General features: G+C 48.7%; 2 long non-coding RNA genes across 3 annotated transcripts; one reads left to right on the forward strand and one right to left on the reverse strand.

Moving 5' to 3' along the window:
• Positions 1–14,552: 14,552 nt before the first annotated feature.
• On the forward strand, positions 14,553–18,727 carry LOC148222442 (uncharacterized). 2 transcript variants are annotated; one of them, XR_015806400.1, is made up of 3 exons: positions 14,553–14,957; positions 15,620–15,718; positions 16,104–18,727. It is a non-coding gene; the product is annotated as an uncharacterized LOC148222442 (long non-coding RNA). The 2 variants fall into 2 exon arrangements; XR_015806399.1 differs by having other exon boundaries at positions 17,228–17,352.
• Positions 16,061–18,742, reverse strand: LOC148222443 (uncharacterized). The gene is made up of 3 exons (XR_015806398.1): positions 18,617–18,742; positions 17,348–17,515; positions 16,061–17,030 (listed from the first exon to the last, which is right to left on the reverse strand). It is a non-coding gene; the product is annotated as an uncharacterized LOC148222443 (long non-coding RNA).
• Between the last annotated feature and the right edge of the window lie 6,683 nt (positions 18,743–25,425).

Genomic DNA, 25,425 nt, shown 5'->3' on the forward strand with positions numbered 1-25,425 from the left:
GTCCGCGATCCCGGTCCCTGTCCCATTTCCCCGTCCCGGTCCCCGATCCCAGTCCCGGTCCACGTCCCCGATCCCGATTTTCCCCCCCCTTTCACACTGATTTTTCCCCCGATTTATCAATGATTTTTTTCCCCATTTTTTCCCATTTCTCACTGATATTTTCCCCCATTTTTCAGGGATTTTTTTCCCCATTTCTCACTGATTTTTTTCCCCATTCTTCATGGAGTTTTGCCCCCGTTTTTCACTGATTTTTCCCCATTTCTCACTGACTTTTTCCCCATTTTCCCCCATTTCTCACTGATATTTTCCCCCATTTTTCATGGATTTTTTCCAGATTTATCCCCATTTCCCACTGATTTTTCCCCATTTTTCATGGACTTTTCCCCCCCGTTTCTTACTTATGTTTTTCCCCGATTTCTCATTGATTTCCCCCCCCCCCCCCCATTTCGCACTGATTTTTTACCCATTTTTCCCCATTTCTCACTGATTTCTTTCGCCATTTTTCATGGAATTTCCCCACCCATTTCTAACGGATTTTTCCCCCACTTTTCCCCATTTCTCACTGATTTTTCCCCCCATTCTTCAGGGATTTTTTTCCCCATTTCTCACTGATTTTTCCCCCCATTCTTCATGATTTACAGGATACTCTATCGTGAATGGAAAGCAATTAAAGGAAGGGGGGAGGTTACCAGCCACCTGGTCAGCTCAGACAGCAGAGCTGCACACGCTTGTGAGAGCCTGTGAATTATAGCAGGACAAGACATTAAATATATTTACTGATTCTAAATATGCATATGCGGTAATACATGCATTTGGAAAACTATGGGGAAAAAAAGAGGTTTATTAAGCTGCAGAAGAAAGAAGAAAAAAATTGGTTTACAAGGGATGGCAAGCAGTGGATACCAAAAGCTCTAGCCTTACAATTGTTAAAACAACTTCATTAAAGGAGTCGTTCTGTGCCTTCTTTGGGGTGAGGAAAAAAGGCTGAGGGGGGCTCCGACGTGGTTTGGGGCACCCCAAGGTCCCTGGGAGAGGGAGCCGGGCTGCGCTGGAGGAGCAGGTGAGTCGGGCATGGGGGGGGGGTCATGGTGGGTGCCAGAACATTGAGAGGGAGGGGTGGGTGTAGAATGCATGAAAAACAGAACCTTAAAAAATAGCTAAATATAGTCTAAAAGGAATGTTTTATTGGCTTGTGTTTGGATAGAGGTAGGGTTTTTTTATAGATACTGTAAATAGAAAAGATAAAGAATAAAAATATAGAAGCAAATATAAGAAACCAATATATAAATATATTACATTACATTATATTATGTTATGAAAATAGAAATATATAAATATTCAGACTTTAAAAGGAATGTTTTATTGGTTTTTATTTGGTTAGAGGAGGGTTTTTTGAAAATAATATAGGCAAAAATATACAAATATGCAAAAATAGATACTGACATAAAATTATTATAACTATATATGCATATATATATGTAAGTATAAATATATAGAAAAAATATAAATATAAAATACATGTATGTAGTATGTAATAGAAATAATTTATCGATTTTAATATGTTATATTAAATAGTATGTTATAATAGAATGTAAATAGCATCTAGTATATTAATATACTAGTAAAAACTACATTAAATAGTATATAAATATAGAATACACAATATAGACATATAAATCTACAGATATAAATATGAAAACTAAATAGAAAAATATATTCAAATAGAATTTAAAATAATCGAGTTTTTTGTTTCTATTTGGTTAGAGGCAGAGCTTTTAAAGAAATAATATTAAAAACTATGAACCTCCAAATATAGATGGATATAGATAAAATAGAAATAACATTAGTAATATAAATCTATGTATATAATGAATAATAAAATAATATTGTATATATGATAAATAGAATAGCAATTAAATTGAATATATGAAATATGTCTAGATTATGACTAGAAATTAAATATTAAAAAATAGATGATTTCTATATATAAAAGGTTTTTTTTTTCATTTGGTCAGAGGCAGGGCATTTTTAGTTTGGGTCGGGGTTTTTTTGGGGCGTTCATTGAGAGGATTTTATGACGGGTGGGGACTCTGGTGCTTGGAACTCTCTCCCTTCTCTGTCTGTCCCTGACAGGGCGGCAGTGCCGGGCTGAGTTGGGCGGCAGTGCTGCCGCCGTGTGGACACGGGCGGGTACTGCACCGTGCCCCTCTCAGGATGGCGGAAGGGCCCGCGGGCCGGGACCCAGCCGTGCGGCAGCGCTCAAGATGGCGGCCTCTCTAGGACCCCGGCGGATAGGCGTTTACATAAAACGCCTGTCCGCGCCCGCCGGCGCCCTCACGCCCGCGGCACCGGGGACCGCGCGGCCGTTGTCGGCACGCTCTGAAACATCCGGGAAAATTGTCGGCGAGCGGATCGGCGTCGGCGATGTAATCAGGCATCTTATGCCTACACACCGGGGTCCTGATTTTTTCCCGCCCTTTCTGCCGCCATTTTTGGCAGGTCAGCCGGGGTGCCGCCCGAGCCGCCATTTTGAGAGTGCGGACACACTCAAGATGGCGGCCTCTCTAGGACCCCGGCGGATAGGCGTTTACATAAAACGCCTGCCCGCGCCCGCCGGCGCCCTCACGCCCGCGGCACCGCGGACCGCGCGGCCGTTGTCGGCACGCTCTGACACATCCGGGAAAATTGTCGGCGAGCGGATCGGCGTCGGCGATGTAATCAGGCATCTTATGCCTACACACCGGGGTCCTGATTTTTTCCCGCCCTTTCTGCCGCCATTTTTGGCAGGTCAGCCGGGGTGCCGCCCGAGGCGCCATTTTGAGAGTCCCGACACGCTCAAGATGGCGGCCTCTCTAGGACCCCGGCGGATAGGCGTTTACATAAAACGCCTGCCCGCGTTCGCCGGCATAAAAATAAATATGCATAAATATAAACATAGACATAAACATGCACAAACGTTAACCTGCATAGATATAAACATAAACATAAACATAAACATAAACATAAACATAAACATAAACATAAACATAAACATAAACATAAACATAAACATAAACATGCAAAACAATAATAATAAATATAAATAGAAATAGAAATACAAACATTAATAAAATCAGTGAGAAAGGGGGTAAAATCAGTGAGAAATGGGGGGGAAAAACCATGAAAAATGATGGAAAAATCAGAGAGAAATGGGGGAAAAATCGGTGAGGAATGGGGAAAAAGATCAACGAAAAATTGGGAAAAATCAGTCAGAAGTGGGGGATAAAAATCAGTGAGAAATGGGGGGAAAAGTCGGTGAGAAATGGGGAAAAAATCAGTGATTAATGGGCGGGAAAATGCATGAAAAATGGGGGGAATAATTCAGAGAGAAATGGGGGCAAATATCAGTGAGAAATGGGGGGGAAAATCAGGAAATATCCATGAAAATTGGGGGAAACATCCATGAAAAATGGCGGAAAAAATCAATGAAAAATGGCGGAAAAAATCAGTGAGAAATGGGGAAAAATGGGGAAAAAGGAGTGATAAATGGGGGAAAAAATCAGTGAGAAATGGGGAAAAATGGGGAAAAAATCCACGAAAAATGGGTGGAAAAATCCATGAAAAATCAACGGAAAAATCAGTGAGAAATGGGGAAAACATCATGGTGAAATGGGGCAAAAATCAGAGAGAAATGGGGAAAAATCATTGAAAAATGGGGGATAAAAATCAGTGAGAAATGGGGGGAAAATGGGGAAAAACATCAGTGAGAAATGGGGAAAAAAAATCTTTGATAAATTGGGGCAAAAATCATTGAGAAATGGGGAAAATAATCAGTGAGAAATGGGGAAAATTTGGGAAAAATCCAGGAAAATTGCGGGAAAAAATGCTTGAAAAATTGGGGAAAAAATCCGAGAGAAAATCCCCGGGAATCCCCGGGAAAAACCCCCCGGAATCCCCGAGAAAATCCCCCGGAATTCCCCGGGAAAATCCCCCCGGAATCCCCTGGAAAATCCCCCTGAATTCCCCGAGAAACTCATCCCGGAATCCCCGTGATAATCCGTCCGCTATCCCCGAGAAAATCCCCCAGGAATCCCCCAGAAAATCTCCCCGAAATCCCCGGGATAATCTCCCCGGAATCCCCGAGAAAATCCCTCGGAATTCCCCGGGAAAATCCTCCCGGAATCCAAGAGAAAATCCTCCCGGAATCCACGAGAAAATCCGCCCGGAATCCCCGGGAAAATCCTCCAGAAATCCCCGAGAAAATCCCCCGGAGTCCCCGGGAAAATCAACCCGGAATCGCCGGGAAAATCCCCCCAGAATCCCCGAGAAAATCCCCCGGAATTCCCCTAGAAAATCCCCCCGGACTCCCCGAGAAATTTCCCCCGGAATCCCCGGGAAAATAGCCCCCGGAATCCGCGAGAAAATCCCCCCGGAATCCACGCGAAAATCCCCCAGAAATCCCTGTGAAAGCCCCCCCGGAATCCCCAAGAAAATCTCCCCGGAATCCCCGAGAAAATTCGCCCGTAATACTCGGGAAAATATGCCCGGAATCCCCTGGAAAAACCCCCCGGAATCCCCTGGATAATCCCCCCGGAATCCCCGATAAAATCCCCCTGGAATCTCCAGGAAAATGCCCCGGGAATACGCGAGAAAATCCCCCCGGAATCCCCTGGAAAATCCCCCCTGAATCCCCGAGAAAAACCCCCCTGAATCCCCGAGAAAATCCCCCCGGATTCCCCTGAAAATCCCTCGGAATCCCCGGGCAAATCTCCCCGGACTCCCCGAGAAAATCCCCCCGGAATTCCCCGGGAAAATCCCCCCGGAATCCCCGAGAAAATCCCCTAGAATTCCCCGGGATAATCCCCCCGGAATCCCCGAGAAAATCCCCCCGCAATCGCCGAGAAAATCCCCCCGGAATCGCCGGAATCATCCCCTGGAATTCCCCGGGAAAATCATCCCGGAATCCCCGAGAATATCCCCCCGGTATCGCCGAGAAAACCCCCCCGGAATCCCCGGGAAAATCCCTCCGGACTCCCCGAAAAAATCCCCCGGAATCCCCGAGAAAATCCCCCGGAATTTCCCGGGAAAATCACCCCGGAATCCCCGAGAAAATTCTCCCGAAATACTCGGCAAAATCCCCCAGGAATCCACGGAAAATTCCCCGGAATCCAGGATAAAATACCCCGGAATCCCCATGAAAATCCCCCGGAATCCCCGCGAATATCCCCCCGGAATCCCCGGGAAAATCCCCATGAATTCCCCGGGAAAATAATCTCGGAATCCCCGAGAAAATCTCCCCGGAATCACCGAGATAATGGCCCCGGAATACCCGAGAACATCCCCCGGAATTGCCCGAGAAAATCATCCCGTAATCCCCGAGGAAATCCCCCGGAACACTCGGGAAAATCCCCCCGGAATTCCTCGTAAAATCACCCCGGATACCCCGGGAAAATCCCTCCGGACTCCCCGAAAAATTCCCCCCGGAATACTCGGGAAAATCCCCCCGGAATCCCCGAGAAAATCCACCCGGAATCCCCTGGAAAATCCACCGGGAATTCCCCTGGAAATTCCTCGCTGAAACCCCTGGAAAATCCCCCCGGAATTCCCCGGGAATATCCCCTCGGAATCCCCGGGAAAATCCCCCCGGACTCCCCGAAAAAATCCCCCCGGAATACTCGGGAAAATCCCCCCGGAATACTCGGGAAAATCCTCCCGGAATTCCCGAGAAAATCCCCCGGAATTCCCTGAGAAAATCGCCCCGGAATCCCAGTGAAAATCCCCCCGGAATCCCCGGGAAAATCCCCCAGGAATCCCCTAGAAAATCCCCCAGGTATCCCCGATAAAATCCCCCTGGAATCCCCTGGAAAATCCCCCTGGAATCGCGGGGAAAAAGCCCCCCGCATTTCCCGGGAAAAATCCCCCCGGAATCCCCGATAAAATCTCCCCGGAATCCCTGAGAAAATCCCCCCGGAATCCGCGAGAAAATATGCCCAGAATCCCCGATAAAATCCCCCCGGAATCCCCGGGAATATCCCCCAGGAATCCCCGATAAAATCCCCCCGGAATCCCCCAGAAATTCCCCCCGGAATCCCCGACAAAATCCCCCCGGAATTCCCGACAAAATCCTCCCGGAATCCCCGGAAAATCCCCCCGGAATCCCCGGAAAATCCCCGCGGAATTCCGGTCCATTTCTGTAGGAGAATAGTTTGTAAGGATAGTGCAGAAGGCACTAGTTGCCAACGAGTTACAGCTGTACTGATTAGCAAGGAGTGGAAACAGCCTTGCCTGCCCAGTGAGGCTGGTTGTTATAAAAGCGTGGGTCAGCTGGCTGCCAGTTTCACTAAGCACAGCTCCAGCTGGAGGTGCAGAGCCTGCTGCAGTGTGGGCTGGAGCCTGCTGGCTGTGCTGCGAGGAGGAAGGGACACGTGGCCGTGCAAGGGATGGACAAGGTGAGAGGATGCTGTGTGTGGGACAGACAGGCTCAGGTGGCTGGGGAAGGGACAGGCTGGGGTTTAGCCAGTCGTACAGAGGAGAGGAGGAGTCGGTGCTGTGTGGAGCTGCCTGTGAGAAAAGGAGTCAGAGTTGCCTCAAAGAAATCTGTGGAGAGAAGGCATGAAAAGTGTGTAATGAAAGACTCATGTTGGTGCCTGTCATGTCTGTCTTGATATAATTGCTACACGTTTTCTCGGAATGCTTGAATTTAGACATAAAATGAAAACTTTATTGTAAGAAAGGAATGCATTTCTCACCAAAGTGGTGTAGGGTGGGGGATCACAACTCACAGATGGCCTGGAAGCGGAACGGCCACAGGGGTTACTGTAACTGGGCCTCCAGTACCAAAGCCCCAGTGGGTTTAAAGGCTAGAGCTGGGCTGGGATTAGCACGGGCTCTGCAGCTGGGCTCATGCACAGGTCTGTCAGCACTCCTACCCGAGGACAGTCCCTCACCTAGGGAGAGGTTCTAGGCCTGGAGATGAGGCTGAGTTTGGGAAGGGTGCTGAGGACATGGTTAGGGAGGGATGTAAATGCATATCAAAAGACTTAATTTTGAGGGGTGGCAAGCATTAGCTATAAACCAGTAAGTATTTACAGCTAAAGGCTGGAGGTGGGGGCTGTCTGAGGAGGACAGGACTGTTTAAGGCTGAAGTTGGAAGAGAAACCTTGGTGAAGCTTTTGCGTTAGAAACGGCCTCACCTGCCAAATCAGATTTTTGTCTTCAGGATTGCATGAGTGAGGATGCCACAGCCAAGGAAAAGGTTCAGGTTTGGGAGGCAAAGGCGAGTTAGGCAGGGCTGCAGGGCTGGGGCTTGGCTGTTTCCATACTGCTCAGGGCAGCAAAGGGTAGCTGGCTCACTGGGCCTTGGATCTAGAACTCTTTCTGGAACAAGGTGGAGAGCTGAGGTTCATGCAAGGAAGGGGCCAGGAATTCTTTGTCTGACTGGAAAATGCCAGAGGGGCAGTGTGTGACTCGGATAGGATGATATGTTCATCTGGCGAGAGTCACAAAAGAATATTTTGGTTTACTGATAACTGGGCAGCTCAGAAGTTACTACTTGACTTAGTTGCTGCTCCCATCTGTTGCACACATAAACAGAGCAAAGCAGACGAATTCTCTCGGAGCCTGAGGTCTTTGACTGGCCCTCCAAAAATGCTGCCCGCTAAAAAACAGACGTGGGGGAGGAAAGTTGTCAGATACAATAGAGCAAGAAAAGGACACGGGCTTCAAAGTGCCCTCCAGCAGACCACGGAAGTGACCTGTCTGGAAGTGAAACCAGCAGTCTGCTTCCCCAGCCTCCTGGAAGCCTCTAACAGCTACACAGGCAGTGAGGGGAGAGAACAATTCAACCTAAAAATAATTTTCAGTAGCGTTCTGCACTGCTGTTAAAAATACTGCAACCAGGGAATGTGGTGTGGTGATAACTATTAGGCCTGTAAGTCTGGTAACTGGGGCTTTTAGCTCAAACATCTCGGTATGGCTACTTTGAGCCTTGTAAAAGCTGCGTTAAGTCCAATTTCTTGGGTAGTTCTACTAGCTCTAGCCTTGCTTTTCATCCCCTCAGTAACAAAGCAACTCCCTCTCGAGAATGTTATTTACTTTCCATATGATGTGCCTACCGATTTCTGGAATTGCAAATGTCTTTGGATACATGCGTAAATTTAAGTTTCAAGAAAGCTGTCAAGCTAAAACAAAGGCTTGCCATAATGCAGAAGAAAATGTTTTATGGAAGAACTGAGAGGTCCCTACCTGGGCATAGAATTTGCTATACGAAGGTGTGTTCCAAACGGATCTGCCATCTAAACAAGCAGAAAAATAGTTGGAATGTAGTGAGTTCAATTTAACTATTGCTAGAAATAGGAATTATTAGCAGAGCTTGGAGCATGATATCACTAGCAGCAGTAAGACGCTTTTAGTTTGCTTCTCATAAATTACTTGTAAAAAGCATTTGTACCTAGTGTGTAGCAATTAATATTTCCCCATTTTCTTCCCCCCCGCCCCCCAGTCTCAGGTACTCCTTTTATTTTACCCTTTTCTGTCTTGTAACATCATCTTCCTTTATTTTATTCTATCTTCTGTTCTCAGAACATCGCAGCATCCTCTGTCAATGTGAAAGCATTTGTTCATCCTGTCTTGGAATGGCTGTCAATGTTGCCCTCTTCTGGATCACTTTTTTTTTTTTTTTTTTTTTAACAATATGTTGCTAAATGTCAGGAAAATTAATCCACAAACACCAGCGGTTTATGTCCAAAAAGGAAACAGAGGAGTCCTTTTTGCTTTATTCGAATAAAGGGAGAGGCCATCGGACATTCCCCTGGGATCTCTCAAATTTTTGGAGGACGCAGCCTCCTTTTTATCCTATTTTCCCGGCCGCATTTCCCTCTCTCTTTTCCCATTGGCTGAGGTACTTGAGAGGCACAGACTTCCCGGAACGCCTGATACCTGAAATTCCCCTCTAATGTATAACCCTCCCTTTTAATTTTTAATTCTTATAGAATTCATAGTTTCCCCCCGTTGCTTCTTTCATCTTTCGATATCCAATTTCATTTATCAGCAGCCCTGCAGTTTGTTTGTAAAGGCAACTATCTCTTTCCATTCATCAATCAGTGGAATCCATCCCATTGTTTCTTTTATCTCTCAGTGCTAGCCTTATCTACAGGCTGATCCACAGCTCATTTGTAAAGACAAATTCAACATTCCTCTCAGCTAATAAATGAGAAGTTAGCTGAAAAAAGTAAAAACTGGATTTTTTTTTCCGGTGTGTGTCGGACAATACAGTGGAGAGAATTTGCGGGAGGATGATCGAGGATATCCTATTATAATATCGTTCTCGGACATTTTACTATTTTAGATCATCAGTTGTATTCTGAAAGAAATCTATTTTAATGATATGTGTACGTTTGCACGAAGTTATAGTTAAATATAGCTTGCGGCTGGGCTCTTTAATGAATAGGGGTATTTTTGGTTTTAATTCAATATTTTATGCTTGTGGTGTGTAGTGTGCTGATTTATTTTTTAATGTTATTTACTACGTGCGCTTTTGTTTTTGAGTGAAGGTAACTTTCTGGATGGCTTTGTATTTGAGGCAGAATGAATTGAAGTAGGTTTTTAAAACTGATTTTTCATATGTACGATGGGGAGTTTAGTAGGGGCAGCTCTGATGGTGGGGGCTTGGTTGTTAATTTTATCAGACGGCTTTTGTTAGATACAGCTTTTAATTCTGGAAAGTTTTTTTTTCTAATGTCGTGCTTTGAAGGTGGTTTTCGAGGATGTATGGTATAGCTTTATTTTGTTTGTAGATGGTGTATGATAAGGGCTATGGTCTATTTATCTAATGCCATGTTTTTTCATTCAGGTGTTGATAAGGGAGTTCTTGAATGGCGTTTTGTGTTGTTTTTGTTTTTGGTGGGGCGTTGTTTTTAAAGGATACCTTGATAAGGTTTGCCGATGGCGTTCTAGCCTGTAGCATAAGGCATAGGGTAGTTTTTGAATTATTTTGTGGTGGCTTTGATTCTTGCCAGTATGTAGTGTTTGTTTGAGGTAATGCTGTGTAGCTAATTTCTGTTTTCTTATTAATATTAGAATTGGAGTGTTGTAGTATATGGGCTGTTATTATATCATAGGGGTTCTATTTATTTGGTTTGATTGTTTTCTAGTTATGGATAATTTTTCTCAAAAAACCATTTTCAGGATTTCAGGCGTGACACAAAAGAACGCTCAGATTGCTGGAAGGGAAACGTGTGCCCAGATTGTCTCGAAGCAGTGCTGCTGTCGGTTCTCGTTCAGTTGTGTCTTCTGAAAATGAGACTGTTGTATTCATTGCGCTGTGCTAAACACTTGTCATTCTCCCAATGCCAGGAAACAGATGAAGCTTGAAGAAAGAGGAAGGAATTTGGAAGCGTACAAACAAGCTGAGAAGAGGTTCAGAGATCAGGGTGCTCACTGGCAGCAGGGGCTGGGGTTAGGGCTGAGCAGGAGCAAAGCCGGAGCACATCAACCTCACCTCGTGTTTTCTCGGGGGCTTTATGGCCCTGGCAAGAGAGAGATGTTCACTGACGAGTCCCAGGCCGAGCCGTGAGCACAGCATGTTGTGTTGGAGCTGGGGGTTTTTTTTGAGACGTTCAGCAGCCACACTCTCTAGTCAAGAGTCCTGAGGTTTGTTGCTGCTCCACTTTCATCCTCATATCCAGCTTCCAGCCCTTTTCTTCTCTCTGTCCAGTGTGTCTTTTGTGTTCCTTTCTTGTCCTGTGTGCTCCCCATCCCATTCCCGTTCCCTACGGAGGGGGAGGGTGTGGAGACTGGGGGCTCCGACGTGGTTTGGGGCACCCCAAGGTCCCTGGGAAAGGGAGCCGGGCTGCGCTGGAGGAGCAGGTGAGTCGGGCATGGGGGGGGGGGGGGGGGGGGGGGTCATGGTGGGTGCCAGAACATTGACAGGGAGGGGTGGGTGTAGAATGCATGAAAAACAGAACCATAAAAAATACCTAAATATAGTCTAAAAGGAATGTTTAAATGCTTTTTATTTGGGTAGAGGCACGGTTTTTATAGCTAATATAAAAATAAAATATAAAGAATAGAAATAGATTGGTATACATGTAAAATATAATGAAATATAAGTAGCAAATATCTATGAAAAATCTAGTGTATAACAGAAATAATGCAAATATAAGAATATGTATAAATATAAAATAGAGCTATGAGAATGGTAATAAGAATGGGGTAAAACATCAGTGAGAAATGGAAAAAAACCACATGAAAAATGGTGGGAAAATCAGTGAGAAATGGAGAAAAATCAGTGAAAAACGGGGGGGGGAATCTTTGAAAAATGGGGAAAAAAATCCGTGAGAAATGGGGGAAAAAAAATCCATGAAAAATGGGGGAATAAATCAGTGAGAAACGGGGAAAAGTGGGGGAAAAAATAATTGAGAAATGGGGAAAAAATCAGTGAGAAATGGGGGAAAAAATCCGTGACGAATGGCGGGAAAAGTCATTAAGAAATGGGGGAAAAATCAGTGAGAAACAGGGAAAAAAATCAATGAGAAATGGGGGAAAATTTGGGACAAAATCAGCGAGAAATGGGGGAAAAAGCAGTGGTAAATGGGGGAAAAGTCGATGAAAAATGGGGGAATATTCAGTGAGAAATGGGGGGGGGGGAAATCAGTGAGAAATGGGGAAAAAATCCATGGAAAACAGGCAAACAATCCATGGGCAATGGCGGGAACAGAGCGAGCTGTTGTTGCTCGTGCTGTGGTGGCCGATGCTGTGGGGAAAAAATAAGTGAAAAATGGGGGCAATAATCAGTGATAAATGGGGAGAAAATCAGTGATTAATGGGCGGAAAAATGCATGAAAAATGGAAGGAAAAATTCAGAGAGAAATGGGGGCAAATATCAGTGATAAATGGGGAAAAAAAATCAGTGATTAATGGGGGGAAAAATGCATGGAAAATGGGGGGAAAATTCAGAGAGAAATGGGGGCAAAAATCAGTGAGCAATGGGGGGGAAAATCGGGAAATATCCATGGAAAAATGGGGGGAAAAAATCAGTGTGAAATGGGGGAAAAAATCAGTGAGAAATGGGGGAAACATCATGGTGAAATGGGAAAAAAAAATCTTTGATAATATGGGAAACAAATCATTGAGAAATGGGGGAAAAAAATCAGTGAGAAATGGGGAAAATATGGGAAAAAATCCACGAAAATTGCGGGAAAAAATGCATGAAAAATTGGGGAAAAATCAGTAAGAAATGGGGGAAAAAATCCATGAAAAATGGCGGGAAAAATCAGATCGGCGATCGATAGCTAATGCGTGCCGATCGATTAGATCGGCGATCGATTGATCACGACTACCGATCGATTATATCGGCGATCGATTGCTAATGCCTGCCGATCGATTCGATCGGCGATCGATTGATCGCGCCAGCCGATCGATTCGATCGGCGTTCGATTGCTAATGCCTGCCGATCGATTAGATCGGCGATCGATTGATGGCGCCTGCCGATCGATTAGATCGGCGATCGATTGCTAATGCCTGCCGATCGATTAGATCGGCGATCGATTGATCGCGCCTGCCGATCGATTAGATCGGCGATCGATTGCTAATGCCTGCCGATCGATTAGATCGGCGATCGATTGATCGCGCCTGCCGATCGATTATATCGGCGATCGATTGATCGCGCCTGCCGATCGATTAGATCGGCGATCGATTGCTAATGCCTGCCGATCGATTAGCTCGGCGATCGATTGATCGCGCCTGCCGATCGATTAGATCGGCGATCGATTGATCGCGCCTGCCGATCGATTAGATCGGCGATCGATTGCTAATGCCTGCCGATCGATTAGATCGGCGATCGATTGATGGCGCCTGCCGATCGATTAGATCGGCGATCGATTGATCGCGCCTGCCGATCGATTAGATCGGCGATCGATTGCTAATGCCTGCCGATCGATTAGATCGGCGATCGATTGCTAATGCCTGCCGATCGATTAGATCGGCGATCGATTGATCGCGCCTGCCGATCGATTAGATCGGCGATCGATTGCTAATGCCTGCCGATCGATTAGATCGGCGATCGATTGATCGCGCCTGCCGATCGATTATATCGGCGATCGATTGATCGCGCCTGCCGATCGATTAGATCGGCGATCGATTGCTAATGCCTGCCGATCGATTAGATCGGCGATCGATTGATGGCGCCTGCCGATCGATTAGATCGGCGATCGATTGCTAATGCCTGCCGATCGATTAGATCGGCGATCGATTGATCGCGCCTGCCGATCGATTAGATCGGCGATCGATTGCTAATGCCTGCCGATCGATTAGATCGGCGATCGATTGATCGCGCCTGCCGATCGATTATATCGGCGATCGATTGCTAATGCCTGCCGATCGATTAGATCGGCGATCGATTGATGGCGCCTGCCGAGCGATTAGATCGGCGATCGATTGCTAATGCCTGCCGATCGATTAGATCGGCGATCGATTGATGGCGCCTGCCGATCGATTAGATCGGCGATCGATTGCTAATGCCTGCCGATCGATTAGATCGGCGATCGATTGATCGCGCCTGCCGATCGATTAGATCGGCGATCGATTGATGGCGCCTGCCGATCGATTAGATCGGCGATCGATTGATCGCGCCTGCCGATCGATTAGATCGGCGATCGATTGCTAATGCCTGCCGATCGATTAGATCGGCGATCGATTGCTAATGCCTGCCGATCGATTAGATCGGCGATCGATTGATCGCGCCTGCCGATCGATTAGATCGGCGATCGATTGCTAATGCCTGCCGATCGATTAGATCGGCGATCGATTGATCGCGCCTGCCGATCGATTAGATCGGCGATCGATTGCTAATGCCTGCCGATCGATTAGATCGGCGATCGATTGATCGCGCCTGCCGATCGATTAGATCGGCGATCGATTGCTAATGCCTGCCGATCGATTAGCTCGGCGATCGATTGATCGCGCCTGCCGATCGATTAGATCGGCGATCGCTTTCCAATGCCTGCCGATCGATTGCTAATGCACACTATTTGCACACTCCTTGCACACCCTTTGCACTCGTACAGAGGCAGGAGGTTTGTCAGTTCTGGTCGGGGTTTTTTGGGGCGTTCATTCCGGGGGATTTCCTCAAGGATTGGGACACTCCTTGATTCCATCCCTTGCCTGTCTCCCAAGCGCCACCCTGTGGGCAGAGCGCGGTACTGCGCGCCTGCCTCTCCCAAGATGGCGGCTCGGGTGTCGCTCCCCGACCTTCTAACTCTGGCTGCAAAAGGAGGGGGGCACAGCAAGGAGCCCGCTCGCTCTAGTGGGATGCCTGCGCACGACGCCGACACCGATCCCACGGGTGCGATTTTCGGCGGCGTTTCCAATCGTGCGGACATCTCCTTCAGCCCGCTTCGGCCCGGGGGAGAGGGGCGGGGCCGCCAGCGATGGTCCCGGCGCAGCCCGGGCAGGCTCGGGGCGGAGCCGGGGCTTGGCGAGGCGGGGCACGGAGGTCCCGGGGACGGGACCGGGCGGGGCCGGGGCGGTGCTTTAGGGGCGGTCCCCAGTGGTCCCGGGCGGCACCGGGGGCGGGGCCGGGTGATCCCGGAGCGGTACCGAGCTGTGCTGGGGACGGTGCTGCAGGGGCGGTGCCGGGCCCGCCTCAGGGTGATTGAATGCCCAGAAATCGCCTCCTCTGCCCCGTGCTCACACTGAGCTGCGGGCTGCAGCGTGCTGTCGGAGCTCCGCACACAGCACGGATTTGGGCTTCCCCTCCTCTCAAACCCTCTCCCCCTTCTTCCTCCTCCTCATCTTCCTCTTTGTCCTCTGTCACTGCTGAGGCTCTGGAAAGAACTGAAATTCTGCAGGGAGAGATGTCCTCTCGTGGCCCCAGGGACTGCCTCGGCACGGGCCACGAGCGCCTCCGGCCCCTGCCTTCTCCTGCTTGAAAAGATCACCTGGAGCCCGAGCTCGGGGGGGTGAAATCAGCTGAAATCCAGGTAACTCTGTCAAGTGCCCCCCAGGGACATCGGCGGGGCTGGGGGATGAGGGTTTGAAACAGCAAATTCTTTGGAATATACACCTGTCCCTGTGCCGATGCTGCTGAGCTTCCTGCCACAGTATATCCCCACTCCATGAGGCGCTGTGAGGTTATGGCAGTGGGAATTGAGCAGGGAATTCGGGGCTATGGGCATAATTCACGGGAGCTAGCAAAGCTGACAGCCAACCCCAAATCGGGGCACAGCACAGAGAACAATCTGTGTGCTGCCCTGTCAGCTCAAGCTCCTGGGCTGGGAAGTATTGGGAGTTAAATGTATGGAATTACACAAATCACAGCAACTGGCATCACCCAGAGGGACAATCCAAGGCCCAAACAATTCCTCCACAGTCCACTCTGGGAAAAACACCCTGTGCCTGCCAGGAGCTCTGACCCTGCTTTTCCTACCAGCTCCTGAGCAGTGTCAGGGCCACCACGACGCCTTTAAAATCCAGATAAACCCCAAATCCTACACAGTGAATAATCCAAAGAAAGTACTGAATTGTTGTCATTAAAAGCTCAAAACTCATTAAGAATTCTATGACAACAGTGTAATGGACTCCCAGGAACCTCATGAATGCTCTCGGTTTCATTTTTGTGTATTTTTACTCCCTCATTTGGCAGCTTGTAAAACTTATCCTGGAATTCAGAGGTCAAGCAGGATCGACTTTGGATTGACCTTCACCTCTGGTCCCACTTTGTGCAAACACAACTCGTGCCCAGGTGGGTGAACTCATCACCTCAGCTTTTCACTCCAGAGTATCCCCTCCTTATTTCCCTGTAGATGAACTCAGATCCACTCCTCACCTCCACTGGTCATCCAAGCGTCCATTCTGTTCCCCACAGGCCCTGGTGGCCCCAGGGAGCTCCCTTGGCCTTTCTCCTGCCCCTCTGCAGCCCGAGGTCGCTACACAAACAGTTCTTGTGTCCCCTCTAAATGACCCCGGGTTTTCTGCTCAATGAATGGCATGACCCGTGCCCACTGCTCATGATTCACCCAACCAAAATCAAGAGCAAATGTTGCTTGGGCTTTAAGAACTTGAAATAACTCTGAAGCAAAAGAAATCACCTTTTTCTTCTGGTTTTTATTTTTATTTTTTCATTTAAGATGCTGGACTTGCCTCTGTGGATGTGTGCTGAGCTCTCACTGCAGGGGACTGTCAGGCCTGAATGGCTGTGAGTTCGTGTTCTTCTCAGTAGGGAATCAGAAATTATTCTTAGACCATAGAATTGTTTTCTGAAACCTTTCCCCTTTCCTCTTTGTGCCTTTGAATTTTTCAGCTGTTCCCTGTTGTCACTTCCCCTGCCTGACTTCTGTGCAGCTCCTAGCTGGGAAAAACTGGGAAAACTTAGGGGGTACAGAGGTGGAATTTTTGGCTGGATTTTTCTAACATTTCTAATTTTGCTGAACTTATTTCCCCAGTGAGAAGAGCACGAACTCACAGCCATGCAGGCCTGACAGTCACTGCGGGAAATCTGACACAGTATTAATAAGTAACCTTTCCTGAGAGCAGTCACCACCCCAGTCCTCCAGCCTTGTCAAATGTTTGCAATGAATGGACCCAAGTTCTAATCCTTAATCTAAATTTATGTCAGCTTTTGTTAGAAAGATACCGGACAGTAAATCATACAAGAGAATTTAAAAATTGCACAAAGAATAACCGGCCCAGACCAAACCCAACCGCCCCCATCAGTGCTCCACCCCAATTTTGGGAGAAACAGTGATACAGTTTATAAATACTCTCCTTCCACACTATTCAGTCCTTCACCGCACATCCCCAGAGAGGAGTCCCTCAGACCTTGCTCCCCTGAACACCAGGAGAGCTGGAGTTTCACCCAGATCCCACATTCCCATGGCAGTTAATCCCAGCAGGGAGGCAAAGAGGAACCCTGCATCCTCTGACATAGCCCACAGCACGGGCAGCACCAGGAGCCCTCCAGGCTCAGACCTCTGGTGCTGAAGCCTCTGGGCTTTGGCTGATCAAACACCACAGCTCTTGGCAAAGATGCCAGGAGAGTCGTGATTCTTCCTGTCCTGAAAGAGAGGAGGAAAAGAAAATTAAGTCGACTGCAGAAGGATTCCAGCTCTCAACTTCTGCTCTGATTCCTCACTCTGGGGTTTTATCCATGACAAGTGACACCAATTCAGAGTGCCCTTTTCCAGCATTTTTATTCCTAACTATTAAAAGGATGCTCATTTCTCTTATTGTATTCTTTGCTTAATTTTATTAGAGGCATTTTCATCCCAGACCCCACTTGTCAGTTCTTCAATCCTTTAGCACTGGACTTGGCACAAAGGGATACCCGTGGTGCTGCATCACAAGAAATCCCAAAGAGAAACCCCTTCCAAACCTGACGGAGAAAGCTTTCAAGGCACTCCAGAACACAGACAGCTTTTCCTGCCTTGTCAGGCCACACCAATTCTGTCCCATCCACCTGAACTGTGCAGGTGAGGAAAAGGCTTTCCTTGCTCCTCGGGAATCACTGTCTGAGACCACAGATGTCCATCCTGGGCAGCACCTGGAAACAACGTGGGAAAGGCAAAATGAGAGTGTTTTCTATCAGAAAATTACTACTACTAATAAAAATAACAATCAGAACTTCTGGACAAATTTAGTAACATCACTTTGATATGAGAAATACAGGCCATGCCCATCCTTGTAGCCCAGGTGAAAACAGGAAGGAGAACTAGAGGAAAAGCAGAGTCCCTTATTTGATCTCTGGACACAAACGGAGGCCTTTTCCCTGTGAAACCAAACTCACCCTTCCAGGGTTCCTGAGATCAGCTACGAGGAGGCTTTTGGCACTCCAAGAGCAGCTGGGTCACAGCTGGATGCGGCTTGGGTCTGGGAGACACCGTGCTCCTTCTGGAATTATAGCACGCAAATGCCTGCTCCTGGCCCCAGGCCCGGAGATAAAATCTGTGGGGTTTTTCCCTGTGCAACATTGTTCACCCCTCCCAGGTTCCTGAGATCTGCACAGAGGAGGCTTTGGGCACCCCAAAGGCAGCCAGGGTTACAGGTGGGGGCAGCTTGGGGCTGGGAGAAATCCTCATCCATTTGGAATTTTATCAGGCAGAAACCTGGCTGGGTGCACAGGTCTCTGGACACGACCAGTGGCCCTTTCCCCTGTGAAACAAAACTCACCCTGCCAGGCTCCTGAGACCACTTAGGAGGAGGGGTTTGACTCTCCAAGAGCAGTCGCAACGAGAGATGCTCACACAGAAGGCCATGCAGAAGAGGAAACGAGCGCACCCGCAGCCCCCCAAGGCGCGCCCCAACGCCCCAGACCCGGCACTGCCAGCTCGGGCAGTCCCATAAAGCATCCCCCGCCTCCGCAGCGGCGGGACAGGCGGGGCCCGGGGTCCCGAGGAAACCGAGCGTGCCCGGAGGCGCGGCAGGACGGCAGCGCAGCGCCGCCTGGCGGCGGAGCAGGAGAGCAGCGCCGGGCCCCATGGCAGTATCGGTACCCGTGCGCCCCCTGCTGTCCGCGGCGATGCAGCGCCCGATGCCGAGTTCCACGCCCGTGTCGCCGAGGGAGAGGGGCACCGCTGGCTGGGGCCTCCCCGCCGACACGGACAGAAGCCGAAGCAGAAGCCCCGGTGCCATTGGCGGCCCCTACCCAGCGGGCCGGGCTCCGCCGGGCCCGCGGCCCCGCGCGGTATCGGGTCGGCCCGCTCCCGTCTTCGTCGCACCCGGGCCCTGCTCCTGGCATGAAGCGCGTCACCGCCCCGCGCCGTCCCGCCCCCCCGCGCGTCATCGCGTGCGTTCGGCGGCCCGCCCCGGGGGCGGTGCCGGGGGCGCTACCCGGGGCGGTGCCGGGGCAGTGCCGGGGGCGGCACCGGGGGCGGTGCCGGGGGCGTTCCCGGTCGCCGTGCCGGGGTAGCCCGGGGAGCGGTTCCGGGAGCGGTTCGGGGGGCGGTGCCGATTGCAGTCCCGGTCACTGTCCCCAGTCCCCGTCCCCAGTCCTGGTCCCGGTCCCAGTCCCCGGTTCCGGTCCCCGATCCTGGTCCCAGTCCCAGTTCCCCGTCCCGGAACCCGATCACGGTCCTGGTCCCAGTCCCCAATCCCGGTCCCGGTCCCTGTCTCCAGTCCCCGTCCCCGATCCCGGTTCCGGTCCCTGTCCCAGGTCCCCGTCCGCGATCCCGGTCCCTGTCCCATTTCCCCGTCCCGGTCCCCGATCCCAGTCCCGGTCCACGTCCCCGATCCCGATTTTCCCCCCCCTTTCACACTGATTTTTCCCCCGATTTATCAATGATTTTTTTCCCCATTTTTTCCCATTTCTCACTGATATTTTCCCCCATTTTTCAGGGATTTTTTTCCCCATTTCTCACTGATTTTTTTCCCCATTCTTCATGGAGTTTTGCCCCCGTTTTTCACTGATTTTTCCCCATTTCTCACTGACTTTTTCCCCATTTTCCCCCATTTCTCACTGATATTTTCCCCCATTTTTCATGGATTTTTTCCAGATTTATCCCCATTTCCCACTGATTTTTCCCCATTTTTCATGGACTTTTCCCCCCCGTTTCTTACTTATGTTTTTCCCCGATTTCTCATTGATTTCCCCCCCCCCCATTTCGCACTGATTTTTTACCCATTTTTCCCCATTTCTCACTGATTTCTTTCGCCATTTTTCATGGAATTTCCCCACCCATTTCTAACGGATTTTTCCCCCACTTTTCCCCATTTCTCACTGATTTTTCCCCCCATTCTTCAGGGATTTTTTTCCCCATTTCTCACTGATTTTTCCCCCCATTCTTCATGATTTACAGGATACTCTATCGTGAATGGAAAGCAATTAAAGGAAGGGGGGAGGTTACCAGCCACCTGGTCAGCTCAGACAGCAGAGCTGCACACGCTTGTGAGAGCCTGTGAATTATAGCAGGACAAGACATTAAATATATTTACTGATTCTAAATATGCATATGCGGTAATACATGCATTTGGAAAACTATGGGGAAAAAAAGAGGTTTATTAAGCTGCAGAAGAAAGAAGAAAAAAATTGGTTTACAAGGGATGGCAAGCAGTGGATACCAAAAGCTCTAGCCTTACAATTGTTAAAACAACTTCATTAAAGGAGTCGTTCTGTGCCTTCTTTGGGGTGAGGAAAAAAGGCTGAGGGGGGCTCCGACGTGGTTTGGGGCACCCCAAGGTCCCTGGGAGAGGGAGCCGGGCTGCGCTGGAGGAGCAGGTGAGTCGGGCATGGGGGGGGGGGTCATGGTGGGTGCCAGAACATTGAGAGGGAGGGGTGGGTGTAGAATGCATGAAAAACAGAACCTTAAAAAATAGCTAAATATAGTCTAAAAGGAATGTTTTATTGGCTTGTGTTTGGATAGAGGTAGGGTTTTTTTATAGATACTGTAAATAGAAAAGATAAAGAATAAAAATATAGAAGCAAATATAAGAAACCAATATATAAATATATTACATTACATTATATTATGTTATGAAAATAGAAATATATAAATATTCAGACTTTAAAAGGAATGTTTTATTGGTTTTTATTTGGTTAGAGGAGGGTTTTTTGAAAATAATATAGGCAAAAATATACAAATATGCAAAAATAGATACTGACATAAAATTATTATAACTATATATGCATATATATATGTAAGTATAAATATATAGAAAAAATATAAATATAAAATACATGTATGTAGTATGTAATAGAAATAATTTATCGATTTTAATATGTTATATTAAATAGTATGTTATAATAGAATGTAAATAGCATCTAGTATATTAATATACTAGTAAAAACTACATTAAATAGTATATAAATATAGAATACACAATATAGACATATAAATCTACAGATATAAATATGAAAACTAAATAGAAAAATATATTCAAATAGAATTTAAAATAATCGAGTTTTTTGTTTCTATTTGGTTAGAGGCAGAGCTTTTAAAGAAATAATATTAAAAACTATGAACCTCCAAATATAGATGGATATAGATAAAATAGAAATAACATTAGTAATATAAATCTATGTATATAATGAATAATAAAATAATATTGTATATATGATAAATAGAATAGCAATTAAATTGAATATATGAAATATGTCTAGATTATGACTAGAAATTAAATATTAAAAAATAGATGCTTTATATATATAAAAGGTTTTTTTTTCATTTGGTCAGAGGCAGGGCATTTTTAGTTTGGGTCGGGGTTTTTTTGGGGCGTTCATTGAGAGGATTTTATGACGGGTGGGGACTCTGGTGCTTGGAACTCTCTCCCTTCTCTGTCTGTCCCTGACAGGGCGGCAGTGCCGGGCTGAGTTGGGCGGCAGTGCTGCCGCCGTGTGGACACAGGCGGGTACTGCACCGTGCCCCTCTCAGGATGGCGGAAGGGCCCGCGGGCCGGGACCCAGCCCTGCGGCAGCGCTCAAGATGGCGGCCTCTCTAGGACCCCGGCGGATAGGCGTTTACATAAAACGCCTGTCCGCGCTCGCCGGCGCCCTCACGCCCGCGGCACCGGGGACCGCGCGGCCGTTGTCGGCACGCTCTGACACGTCCGGGAAAATTGTCGGCGAGCGGATCGGCGTCGGCGATGTAATCAGGCATCTTATGCCTACACACCGGGGTCCTGATTTTTTCCCGCCCTTTCTGCCGCCATTTTTGGCAGGTCAGCCGGAGTGCCTCCCGAGGCGCCATTTTGAGAGTGCGGACACACTCAAGATGGCGGCCTCTCTAGGACCCCGGCGGATAGGCGTTTACATAAAACGCCTGTCCGCGCCCGCCGGCGCCCTCACGCCCGCGGCACCGCGGACCGCGCGGCCGTTGTCGGCACGCTCTGAAACATCCGGGAAAATTGTCGGCGAGCGGATCGGCGTCGGCGATGTAATCAGGCATCTTATGCCTACACACCGGGGTCCTGATTTTTTCCCGCCCTTTCTGCCGCCATTTTTGGCAGGTCAGCCGGGGTGCCGCCCGAGCCGCCATTTTGAGAGTGCGGACACACTCAAGATGGCGGCCTCTCTAGGACCCCGGCGGATAGGCGTTTACATAAAACGCCTGCCCGCGCCCGCCGGCGCCCTCACGCCCGCGGCACCGCGGACCGCGCGGCCGTTGTCGGCACGCTCTGAAACATCCGGGAAAATTGTCGGCGAGCGGATCGGCGTCGGCGATGTAATCAGGCATCTTATGCCTACACACCGGGGTCCTGATTTTTTCCCGCCCTTTCTGCCGCCATTTTTGGCAGGTCAGCCGGGGTGCCGCCCGAGGCGCCATTTTGAGAGTCCCGACACGCTCAAGATGGCGGCCTCTCTAGGACCCCGGCGGATAGGCGTTTACATAAAACGCCTGCCCGCGTTCGCCGGCATAAAAATAAATATGCATAAATATAAACATAGACATAAACATGCACAAACGTTAACCTGCATAGATATAAACATAAACATAAACATAAACATAAACATAAACATAAACATAAACATAAACATGCAAAACAATAATAATAAATAGAAATAGAAATAGAAATACAAACATTAATAAAATCAGTGAGAAAGGGGGTAAAATCAGTGAGAAATGGGGGGGAAAAACCATGAAAAATGATGGAAAAATCAGAGAGAAATGGGGGAAAAATCGGTGAGGAATGGGGAAAAAGATCAACGAAAAATTGGGAAAAATCAGTCAGAAGTGGGGGATAAAAATCAGTGAGAAATGGGGGGAAAAGTCGGTGAGAAATGGGGAAAAAATCAGTGATTAATGGGCGGGAAAATGCATGAAAAATGGGGGGAATAATTCAGAGAGAAATGGGGGCAAATATCAGTGAGAAATGGGGGGGAAAATCAGGAAATATCCATGAAAATTGGGGGAAACATCCATGAAAAATGGCGGAAAAAATCAATGAAAAATGGCGGAAAAAATCAATGAAAAATGGCGGAAAAAATCAGTGAGAAATGGGGAAAAATGGGGAAAAAGGAGTGATAAATGGGGGAAAAAATCAGTGAGAAATGGGGAAAAATGGGGAAAAAATCCACGAAAAATGGGTGGAAAAATCCATGAAAAATCAACGGAAAAATCAGTGAGAAATGGGGAAAACATCATGGTGAAATGGGGCAAAAATCAGAGAGAAATGGGGAAAAATCATTGAAAAATGGGGGATAAAAATCAGTGAGAAATGGGGGGAAAATGGGGAAAAACATCAGTGAGAAATGGGGAAAAAAAATCTTTGATAAATTGGGGCAAAAATCATTGAGAAATGGGGAAAATAATCAGTGAGAAATGGGGAAAATTTGGGAAAAATCCAGGAAAATTGCGGGAAAAAATGCTTGAAAAATTGGGGAAAAAATCCGAGAGAAAATCCCCGGGAATCCCCGGGAAAAACCCCCCGGAATCCCCGAGAAAATCCCCCGGAATTCCCCGGGAAAATCCCCCCGGAATCCCCTGGAAAATCCCCCTGAATTCCCCGAGAAACTCATCCCGGAATCCCCGTGATAATCCGTCCGCTATCCCCGAGAAAATCCCCCAGGAATCCCCCAGAAAATCTCCCCGAAATCCCCGGGATAATCTCCCCGGAATCCCCGAGAAAATCCCTCGGAATTCCCCGGGAAAATCCTCCCGGAATCCAAGAGAAAATCCTCCCGGAATCCACGAGAAAATCCGCCCGGAATCCCCGGGAAAATCCCCCCGGAATCCACGCGAAAATCCCCCAGAAATCCCTGTGAAAGCCCCCCCGGAATCCCCAAGAAAATCTCCCCGGAATCCCCGAGAAAATTCGCCCGTAATACTCGGGAAAATATGCCCGGAATCCCCTGGAAAAACCCCCCGGAATCCCCTGGATAATCCCCCCGGAATCCCCGATAAAATCCCCCTGGAATCTCCAGGAAAATGCCCCGGGAATACGCGAGAAAATCCCCCCGGAATCCCCTGGAAAATCCCCCCTGAATCCCCGAGAAAAACCCCCCTGAATCCCCGAGAAAATCCCCCCGGATTCCCCTGAAAATCCCTCGGAATCCCCGGGCAAATCTCCCCGGACTCCCCGAGAAAATCCCCCCGGAATTCCCCGGGAAAATCCCCCCGGAATCCCCGAGAAAATCCCCTAGAATTCCCCGGGATAATCCCCCCGGAATCCCCGAGAAAATCCCCCCGCAATCGCCGAGAAAATCCCCCCGGAATCGCCGGAATCATCCCCTGGAATTCCCCGGGAAAATCATCCCGGAATCCCCGAGAATATCCCCCCGGTATCGCCGAGAAAACCCCCCCGGAATCCCCGGGAAAATCCCTCCGGACTCCCCGAAAAAATCCCCCGGAATCCCCGAGAAAATCCCCCGGAATTTCCCGGGAAAATCACCCCGGAATCCCCGAGAAAATTCTCCCGAAATACTCGGCAAAATCCCCCAGGAATCCACGGAAAATTCCCCGGAATCCAGGATAAAATACCCCGGAATCCCCATGAAAATCCCCCGGAATCCCCGCGAATATCCCCCCGGAATCCCCGGAAAATCCCCATGAATTCCCCGGGAAAATAATCTCGGAATCCCCGAGAAAATCTCCCCGGAATCACCGAGATAATGGCCCCGGAATACCCGAGAACATCCCCCGGAATTGCCCGAGAAAATCATCCCGTAATCCCCGAGGAAATCCCCCGGAACACTCGGGAAAATCCCCCCGGAATTCCTCGTAAAATCACCCCGGATACCCCGGGAAAATCCCTCCGGACTCCCCGAAAAATTCCCCCCGGAATACTCGGGAAAATCCCCCCGGAATCCCCGAGAAAATCCACCCGGAATCCCCTGGAAAATCCACCGGGAATTCCCCTGGAAATTCCTCGCTGAAACCCCTGGAAAATCCCCCCGGAATTCCCCGGGAATATCCCCTCGGAATCCCCGGGAAAATCCCCCCGGACTCCCCGAAAAAATCCCCCCGGAATACTCGGGAAAATCCCCCCGGAATACTCGGGAAAATCCTCCCGGAATTCCCGAGAAAATCCCCCGGAATTCCCTGAGAAAATCGCCCCGGAATCCCAGTGAAAATCCCCCCGGAATCCCCGGGAAAATCCCCCAGGAATCCCCTAGAAAATCCCCCAGGTATCCCCGATAAAATCCCCCTGGAATCCCCTGGAAAATCCCCCTGGAATCGCGGGGAAAAAGCCCCCCGCATTTCCCGGGAAAAATCCCCCCGGAATCCCCGATAAAATCTCCCCGGAATCCCTGAGAAAATCCCCCCGGAATCCGCGAGAAAATATGCCCAGAATCCCCGATAAAATCCCCCCGGAATCCCCGGGAATATCCCCCAGGAATCCCCGATAAAATCCCCCCGGAATCCCCCAGAAATTCCCCCCGGAATCCCCGACAAAATCCCCCCGGAATTCCCGACAAAATCCTCCCGGAATCCCCGGAAAATCCCCCCGGAATCCCCGGAAAATCCCCGCGGAATTCCGGTCCATTTCTGTAGGAGAATAGTTTGTAAGGATAGTGCAGAA

Source organism: Sturnus vulgaris, chromosome 12, assembly GCF_052056855.1.
Source record: "Sturnus vulgaris isolate bStuVul1 chromosome 12, bStuVul1.hap1, whole genome shotgun sequence".
NCBI classification, from domain to species: domain Eukaryota; kingdom Metazoa; phylum Chordata; class Aves; order Passeriformes; family Sturnidae; genus Sturnus; species Sturnus vulgaris.